The following is a 7,683-nucleotide window of genomic DNA, read 5'->3' on the forward strand; positions in this document are numbered from 1 at the left end:
GAACTGCTTAGACTAGTCTTAATAACCTAGTCTTTTTTTTTTTTCTTCAAAAACGGTCATAACTTTAAATTAAGTTAAACAAAAAAAAAAGGTAGACTGGTCTAATTTGGATCTGAAAAGTAAGACTGATAACCCCTTGGCTAACTGCTAGTTGGTCAAAGTCTTAACACAGTGGCTGTGTTCATGCAACTGACCCCTGGATCTGACTTTCCTTTGTTTCGAGGTTCACCTGCATTACAGGAGAGTTCTGTCGTCATTTACTCACCCTCATGTCATTCCAAACCCATACGCCTTTTGTTCAACTTCAAAACACAAATAAAGATATTTACGGACATACATTTCAAATACATATTTTAGCACATCAAATATGGTCAACAGAAGTTCAAATGAAGTTTTAGATTAATTTGGATTACTTTTAACATGCCTTTATAAACTTTTTGAAGCATCAATGTTATGGTTCCATAGAAATCTCATTAATTCCATTAAAATATCTTCATTCGTAATTTGATGAATGAGAGTCTTATTGGTTTGGAACAGCATTATCAGTACCACTGATTATGACAGTATTCTATTAAGAAATATTTCTATAGCATCTGTTCTCAGTGTAAACGCACATTGCATGGATACATGCTATTCTGAAGATGATAAAGGAATAATTCAAAGGTTTTATTTGCACCTCAAGGTTTATTCAAAGCTTTCCCCACAAGTTCATAGAGTACAGCTCCAGTTACAATCTTCACTTGCTCCCATCTAACGAGTCGCTCAACACACATGACGAGATCTGCGTTATCTGACCTTTCCCTTTTCCACGACAAACACCAAACCCATGGTGACGAACAGACGCGAGGAGGATCTGCTTAGGCTTCTGCTGTTGTAGGAAGAACTTTCACGAAGAGGGTCTTGGTGTTCAGAGTGTGCAGAGAGGACGCCTCCAGCTCTGAAACACAACCATAATCAATCAGACACGGCCCAAAACTCAACATTACAACGGATTACTCTTTTATGAGACACAGAATCACACACTGGATTTGTACGATGCTCTGAAGTGAATGTGAGCTACTGTATGCTATCTTCCTCTGTACGTCTGACAGCAGAGGCCTCTGGGATATGACCCACTTTCTTTAAGACACCAACAAACAAACAAACTCTTTTCTGATCTGCTGGGCTTCAGACAAACAGCACGAGTCTGATGTTTGAAGGAGAAAAGGGTTGTGGCTCTGAGATGAGGAGAAATGGGCACCGTGTCTTTCATTTCCAGATGTTTTACTGTGGAAGAAGATGAGGAACTGAGGCCACAGGAAGCCTGCACTTGGCAGGGAATTTTTCTGTAGCTGAAATCACACTAAAAAGAAAAGTTTTTTTTGTTTTGTTTTTTCCCCAGACGGGTTCAGCTAATGTACCACCAAAAAAAGGTAACTGGCTGTTTTATCTGTAATGCGGGACTTCCATTGATTCAGAGTGTGTCGTCCTGCAGTGTTTGTGCTCCAGACATGAATGATTCCTCAGATCATGTGTGCTGTTGCTTTACTAAGTGATCAGACGCACCATCTTGACATGCTGGACCAGAAAACAACTGAAAAAAATGCCAAGAACGCACACTGAAGGAGGAACTCGAGCCACATCTACAGACCACAAAGGCTCTTTTCACACCAGAACACCTTAGAATTGTGTCGCAGGAGCTTTGCACAGACAAACACCACTCAAGTTTTCCTCATGAATGCTCAGATCTCATCCGTTCCTGTCGTTTTTATTGTGACATGTAACCCTGAGAGTTTCATTAGAGCGCTGTAGTAAATGTGGTGCTGCTTCTCACTTCTCACGCTGTCTGCGGCCGAAAGCTTAAGGCCGGGACACACAAAGCCGACTTCAAAGTACTAGGGGCGATGAAAGGTCTGGAGCAAAAAGCTGCACTTGAACACACTGCTCAGACTACAGCCGACTGCAGACTAGCTCGTGCGTGAGAGGAATGAACCCTCTATATCAGCAGCTATCAATAGTACATATTCATCATTCAAAAGGAGAAACTGAAACAAGGAAATATGAGATATACGCAGATATACGGAACAAATAAAGCAGCGCTTGCTTACCAAATTGAATATCAGTTATGCTGATAACTTTCTTCATTTTAAGTAGCTCATGTTGTTATGAAAATATATAACGTAACATTAGAACAGGCTTCTGTCTGTGCGGCCTTCATTTACGTGCTCGTTCTCATCACTTTGGCTTTTATTCTCGGGCACTGATGGCTTGGTGTGTCCCAGCCTTTAGACTGCCTTCTCCAAATAATAACACCCATCATGTGTGAACTGAGCTAGATAGTCATTTTCAAGCCGAGGCATTTCTTTGAGACTCAAAACAGATGGAACTAGCTGGCACAATTGTTAGGGGTTATTTACTGCTGAAGGTCTGGAGATCAGGAGTGAAGGTGTCACTAAGTGTGAGTGCATGTCACTAAATCAACCCTCCAAACACACTCACTCACTCACGCACGCACGCACACTCACATGCGCACACTCACTCATGCACACACACACACACTCACTCACGTGCGCACACTCACTCACGCACACACACAATCACGCACACTCTCACTCACTCACACAATCACGCATCACTCACACAAACACTCACTCACACAATCACGTACACTCACGCAATCACACACACTCACACTCGCACGCATACTTACACAATCGTGCACACACTCACTCACACGCACACAATCCCGCACGCACACACTCACTCGCACACACACACACGCACGCACGCACGCTCGCTCGCTCACTCACGCACACACAATCACGCACAAACACACACTCACTTGTACAATCACACTCATGCACACACACACACTCACACAATCATGCACACTCACACAATCACGCACACTCATGCACTCACTCACGCACACACACACTCACACAATCATGCACACTCACACAATCACACACTCAGACTTTCACACTCACGCACACACAGATTTACGCACACACTGATAAACTCACACACACACACACACTACTGACGACGTGTTCCTCACCTTCTGTTAGCTCTTCATTCAGGTACAGCATCAGCTTCCTTCCTCTCAGGCCGAAGACTTTAGCCGACTCATGCAGCAGATCAGGGAACTGTAAGGCGTTTTTCCCCTCTGGGTTCATCAAGAGCAGCGTGGCCACTTCTCCAGTCTGACACTCTACAGGACACACACACACACACACACACACACACTACTGCCACATTTACAGCTACAAAATCACGCTTTTGCTTCCTCACTGTTAGGAAACTTATATGGAAATTATACATATATGATCTGAGAATATCTTTATTACTGTAGGTGTCATCAACAAAAAGGTCAGTATTTCAGAATTTATAAAAATAAACTGTTTCTGAAGTTACAAGTTAACTGAGTGGTCACTATCAATGTCATGCATGTTTATGACATGCCCCCCAAATACCACTTTTTGGGGAAAAAAATGAGTATATTTTAAGACTTGTTTTGCTCAGCACAGCTCAAAATGAACACAGGTCCAATCAGTATGATGTCATGCTAATATGGTTAGCACTCACTCACCAGCAAATTCATTATGACTGCCGGGCTTATGCTATGTCATCTCAATAATATTCATAAGCCCCACCCACTTTTTCAGATCATAAATGCCTGATCACACGCAATATTAAAGACCCACTTGAAGGTAAATCAAGGAGGTGATGAGATCGTTCAGGACATGTGATCAATGTTTTAAAACAGTTAAAATAAAATAGATATACATGTTTTAAAATAGATGCCCTAACTGAAGAACCAGCTGATTTCACTACGAACATTGAAACATGCACTACACAGTCAGCTGCCTTCTAAGAGAGCACCCGAACTGAAACAAAATCTCATTTGTGACCAGTGTTATTTTAGAATCACTGAGATCCTGTTATAGTTTTTATTAACATATTGAATGTTTTTATTGTAATATTTTGTTTTCATTGAAATTTTAGTTACATTTGTGTGTCTGTGTGTGTGTTTGTGTATATATATATATACAGGTGCATCTCAATAAATTAGAATGTCGTGGAAAAGTTCATTTATTTCAGTAATTCAAGTCAAATTGTGAAACTCGTGTATTAAATAAATTCAATGCACACAGACTGAAGTAGTTTAAGTCTTTGGTTCTTTTAATTGTGATGATTTTGGCTCACATTTAACAAAAACCCACCAATTCACTATCTCAACAAATTAGAATACTTCATAAGACCAATAAAAAAAATGTATATCACGTCTTTTGTATGTGATTTGGCCAAAGTGAGGTGTCTTGTGAGGCTTGATGAAGTATCTACTTTGTAGTGCAGACTCTGACAGTTTGGCCTCCACAGTGTGTGTGTGTGTGTGTGTGTGTGTGTGCATGAGTGAGTGAGTGAGTGAGTGAGTGTGTGTGTGTGTGTGTGTGTGTGAGATGAGAGTGTGAGTGTGAGTGTGTGCGCGAGTGTGTGTGTGATACTGCTCACTCAGTGGAACAAGTGAGATGTGTGTGACGAGTGAAAATCACCGGCCGGACTGGTGTTCATTAGTTGCAGGTTGACATACGGACACAGCAGAGAGTCTGAGCTGCTCACGTCTGCAGGACTCGAACCCGAGGTCACCATCAGTGTTTTCCCGCTCAGGGACATCAGGTCAGTCTCGGCGTTCAGCGCTGAAACAGACAAAACACACGTATGACTGAAGGTGTGTTTCTTGCCCCTTCGGAGGAACAGTTTAATGTTTTCCCTTCAAACCCTTTCAGGAATATCTACTAATATGGAAGTCAAAACGACCAGTGCCAGTAAAAAAATAAATGAAGAAACAGTCTTTCAGTCTAATAGTACCAGACTACCAACTCAATTCAAACGTTCATGTATGTGTCTGCATGTGTTAAATGTGAAGAGCGCTGAAAAAATGACTCAAATGTTGGTATCGTGACAACACTATCTACAAGTGTGGGAAAATTCAGAGGAAGAGGACACACACTAAATACCAAACACACACACAACTAAACACTGACCAGTTCACGAATCAGTGACCTGATTGAAAACACAATCCACTGCTTCGCTGAACTCCAAACAAAGACAGATGGCCAAACAAATAAACCCTGGCACACAGAGGTTCAGCTGACCTAACCGAAAGCACGCCGTTATTCCTAATTCATGACAGAATTCATAAGCGGAATATGAGCGCAAATGTGTGTTATTTGCTTCTGCAGCGTGTTGTTCTGCGGGAGAGAGTAAGATTGAAATCAGGAGTGAGTGCAAAGGCTTATTCATTTCACTTTCGGTGTGAAAGGACCTTTACAGTTGACAAAAATATAGCTTTTGGGGTTTTCGTTATTAAAAATAAATAAGCAAGCCCAGCTCAGGTGACAAAAAGTAACGGAAAAGTATCGAAATACATTACTTTCCATAACTTAGTAATGCAATTAGTTACTTTTTTTTAGGGAGTAACGCAATATTGTAATGCATTACTTTTAATAGTAACTTTCCTCAACACTGAAGAATGATCATGTTCTTGTTCTTCTTATCATCTGTACAAAGAGTCACATGATCAATGGCATTCATTTACTTATATCGGATTACAAAAACGTCTAGCAGTACAGCACTTTTTTTTTAATTCACAATTTTTCAATGTTGTCTCAGATGTTTGGACCCTAATTTGCATCTCTATGCAATATATCGGTATATTAGGCACTGAAAACCCCATATCAGGACCGCTAGTATAACCGCTGAAGCATTCTGGTAGTTTTTGTGAGCTCTTTGAGTCAGATCTCACCTGTCTTGCCATTGAATATGGTCACAGGTGCACCGTTGATTCCAAAAACACTACAGCAAACCGTCTTGAGCCGCTCCACGTCCAGTGTGTCATCACCCTTTGGGTTCTCCAGCAGAACGACACCCTCTGAGAGAAGCATGAATGGAGAAGAGCAAACATGGCTCTGAATGAGAACCACACCAACGTGTTCTGTAAACACACAGCGGAGCGGACACACACTCCTCTCATCGCTGAACTAGAAACAAAGGTACGTCGATGCTTACAAATGCACTGGCTCATAAAAGGTCATTTGTAATTGTGTCGTAACTGAAGCGGGTGACGCACCTTGCTGTTTGTCCTTGAGCGTGACTCTGAGGTTGACGTAAGCGCAGGCTGCGGTGGTCAGAGGGGCTCTGGAGACGACGGCCCCTCGCACGATAGTGAAGTCCAGATCCGAGCCCTTCAGTTATCACACAACACAAACAATTACAACCCTGATCCGGTATGCAACATAACCTTCTGAAACATTTCTAAAGTGCTCTATTCTTGAAGGGATTGTTCAGCCAAAACTGAAAATGTGCTGTTAATTTACTCATCCTCAAGCCATCCAAGATGTAGGTTTTTTTTTCAGTAAAGAAGATTCTTAGCTGAAACCATGGTGATTCATAAAATTAAACTCAACAGCTACTGTCACTTTAAGTTTAAAACATGTAAAAAAATTAACACAAAATCAATACCCATGGCTCCTGATGATATATTGAGGTCTTATGAAGCGAAACGATCGGTCTGTGCAAGAAACTGAACATTATTTACAACATTGTAAATGTGAACTGGTTCTTTCGGACAGTTTGTTTCAAATGAACTGGTTCAGTTCACTGGTTCGTTTATCTAATCATGCAATGACGTAACGTAAACGCAATTATGTTATTAAAGCACCCAATAATGATGTGAGACGCAGATGTTTTACGTGTCTAAAGCATATAAAGTCAATAAACTAGTCTTCATCAGCTCACCTTTTTACATAAACAATGAGAACGCATAAAAACTTTAATTTTTCTCTTCATCCAAGTGTTGGGTTCCCACATGCGCAGATCAGTCCGAGTCGAACCGTTTGCTCAGTTCAGTGACTGTGGAGGAACTGGAGCGCTGAATGATTCATTCATCACAGGATCAGATACGCCGGTGTTTCGCCTCATTTCCAGTCGCAGTGACTGTCAGGCGTCTGAGAGTGAGTTTTGATTGAGGAACTTGTAGATCTGTGCTGCTCGAGCCACGAACTGTTTCAGATGATTCAGTCCGATTTGGTGAACTGATTCAACTGGTTCACTAAAAAGAACCGCTTCAAAAGAATCATTCGTTTATGAACTGAACTTCACTCCGGACCGTTTGCCTGCGGCTCTGGATTACAGGTAATAATAGTGTAAATAATGTTCAGTTTCTTGCACAGACTGATTGTTTCGCTTCATAAGACCTCAATATATCGTCAGGAGCTGCTGACTTGCATTTCATGAATCACCAAGGACCACAATTTCAGCTAAAAATCTTCTTTATTGTTCTACCCAGTGTTATACGTGTTATGCATAACGTTTATGCTGCACAAAGGCCGAATTATATGCACAACTCTACCAACCTGGTATTGATTTAATATCATAATTTGCTCAGTTTTATTCTGTGAAACCGTACTACGTATATGGAATAACCGTTTTATAAAAGCAGTTTATAAAAGCTATCACAAACACACTCACACACACTCACAGACACAGACACTCACTCTCACACACACACAGACAGACTCACACAGACACAGACACACTCACTCACTCACTCACAGACACTCACACACACACACAAACACACACACACACACACACACACAGACACTCACAAACACACTCACACACACACACACACACACT

At 41.4% G+C, this 7,683-nt stretch overlaps 1 pseudogene; it reads right to left on the reverse strand.

Annotated features, from left to right (window-relative positions):
• Nucleotides 1-678: 678 nt before the first annotated feature.
• LOC107746714 (isoleucine--tRNA ligase, cytoplasmic-like) overlaps nt 679-7,683 on the reverse strand; it is a 66,185-nt pseudogene continuing 59,180 nt past the window's right edge.

Source organism: Sinocyclocheilus rhinocerous, unplaced genomic scaffold (assembly GCF_001515625.1).
Source record: "Sinocyclocheilus rhinocerous isolate Xijiao unplaced genomic scaffold, SAMN03320098_v1.1 scaffold1100, whole genome shotgun sequence".
Taxonomy (NCBI): Eukaryota; Metazoa; Chordata; class Actinopteri; order Cypriniformes; family Cyprinidae; genus Sinocyclocheilus; species Sinocyclocheilus rhinocerous.